At 35.4% G+C, this 2,500-nt stretch overlaps 1 protein-coding gene across 1 annotated transcript in view; it reads right to left on the minus strand.

The window, feature by feature from the left end:
- The window catches only part of LOC144967205 (equilibrative nucleobase transporter 1-like), an 84,246-nt gene that overhangs the window by 18,393 nt on the left and 63,353 nt on the right, over positions 1-2,500 (minus strand). The window lies entirely within an intron of this gene.

The following is a 2,500-nucleotide window of genomic DNA, read 5'->3' on the forward strand; positions in this document are numbered from 1 at the left end:
GTGAGAATGATCAAAATATCTGACCAATTATCTCAAAACGGTATAATGTCGGGATGGATCGGATCCATAAAAGTCGAGTTAGAGCTGAAATGAGAAAAAAGACGAATCTTTAAAGACTTTTGCGGTGAAAAAAAATTGTACTTATTAACCACCATTATTTTTAAACGCCCTTCTGCCATGACATTATTAGATACCGTCGCCTAGGATTTCCATGAAGTAATATAGATAATCCATCAAACACGATGTCTGATGTCAACAGGAATCACCAGTGTTGTCCAAGTGAGCAAATTAAGGGTTAATAATCTTGCTCAAGGTAAAAAAAAACCGAAAGTGCCTGAAGCGGCGCTCAAACCCGTAACCTTCCGAGTCACAGAGCAATGTCTTAACCAATCGGCCACCATAACGTATAAAAATCAACCCAAAGCGTCATACTCGTGGGTGTGGCTATAGTTTCAATTGTCTGCACCCATCATAACACCCCGACGGCGGGTCACAAAATATGACACTTTGAGTTTGACACATTAGGGAGCAGGCACTGGTGTAAGATAAAGATTTGTAAAAGTGTGTATGAAACAGAGCCAAACAAAGCAAGAAAGAAAAATACAAGAAAAGAAAAAAAAGAACATCCCAAAAAATCTGAATCAGCCTGCCTCGACTGGGAATCGAACCGCAGACCTCCTGATTACAGATCAACACCTGTTACGATTGCACCTCAGGCTGGTTGATTTTTTGGAATGTTTTTTTTTCTTGTATTTTTCTTTCTTGTTTCGTTTGCACCTATTCATATATGTACACGTTTTTTTTTCAGACAGTTTGAGTTTAAGTACTTTATGAAAATATATCTAGACGTCTTAATTATGCTGCGTAATAAAACATAAAATTTAAAAGATGTTTAGACATTTTAACATTAAGCCTCTCCCTACCGATCATTTTCAGTATTTTCCCAAAATGATAGTCTTATCCAGAAGAAAAAATGATTTTTTAAACTCAAACAAGCTCTCTACAAAACAACTTTAATGTCCTTATTAATTAAACAAAGATCATTCTTCAAAGTTTGTGATGTACATAAAATAAATGTGAATAAGAAAAATGGATATTGTGTCGTAACAAATGTGACGATCTTGATGTAGGTAGGTGGTAAGGAGAGGGTTAAATTCAATTTTCGGCATAAATATCTCTCCGAATTAATACTGTTTAATAATACGGTGTGTCGAGGTATAAAAGTAACCGATTCGTGCCGATCCATCGTTTTGCAATATTTTGAGAAGAAAAAACGCGTTTAAAACACTTTGGCCAGAAAACTCGTCATTCAAATATCGATAGATCAAAATGACTCTCATATTGTCAAAAAACTCTCAAACCTGGGATTTGATACTTGTCAAAAACTCCCAAACCTAGGACTTGATAAAAGTGTTTGACAAGATGAAGGTCATATTAATCGATCGATATTTGAAGGATGAGTTTTTAGCCAAACTTTTAAATACGTGGGGGTTTTTTTTTTCGAGATCGGCAGTATAGAGTTCATTTTAAAGCTTAATTCTTAATCAATTCTTAACGCTTTCTACTTTATCTGTGTGCTGGAATGCCAAAGTGAATAATTTAATCTGTCAATAAAATAAGCTATTTGAGTTTACTTCGTATTCCTCCTTCCTTCAATGAAAAAACATTTTTTTAAAAATACAACAAAATCAGGCAAAGTAATGATAAAAATAACCTTTAGCTAGAATTGTAAACCAATTTATCCTCAGATTGTATGGCCAAATATGTGATCCATGATGAAAACCAATGTCAGGTTTGACTGTTCTAGTAATGACTCTAACATAAATGCTAAAATACTTAGGTCGTAGAAATTTAATAAGATGATAGAATTGAGAAATATAAGATTGCTGAAACAGCAAAATTTTCTGGGACTTCCCAACTGAAATTTAAGCCACATGATAATGCATTATCCTTCCGAACTGACCTTCACCTTTAAAACTTGGGGAAGTAATGTCAAAACGCCACCTATCATGTTTCATGTCATAACCGAACTGTGCCGTACTAATCGCTATTTGAGATCGCGCTGTCTTTAATTTAACACTGCGCAATTCATTTTTTGTCCAAATCTGACAATCTAAGGGTGTTCTAATTTGCTTCAACAGTCATGACGTCACTTCCCTCGTAATGACGCATGGTAACTTAGTAACTGGCTTTAAACTATCGGAACAACGGCGGACGCCCTTATGAAATATTTCTGGAAACGAGCATAAACGTTTATCCAGATGAGAAAAACATTATAAATATGATCATGTTTTGACTTTTATACATTCTGATCACATGACATATGAAAAGTTCTAGCCAGCGTAAAGAAAAAAAAAGTACCCATTTTCTTTGTTTAGAACCACGCTGTTCGCCGTTGCTGGGCGACGTGAGATCAGACTATTGAATCAAATTGTGAACCCAATACATGGCACTCACATCTAAGGGTGTTCTAATTGTCAACCCAACACATGGCACTCAC

This window comes from Berghia stephanieae, chromosome 3 (assembly GCF_034508935.2).
Source record: "Berghia stephanieae isolate SIO BIC M18660-M18661 chromosome 3, UCSD_Bste_1.3, whole genome shotgun sequence".
Classification (NCBI taxonomy): Eukaryota; Metazoa; Mollusca; class Gastropoda; order Nudibranchia; family Aeolidiidae; genus Berghia; species Berghia stephanieae.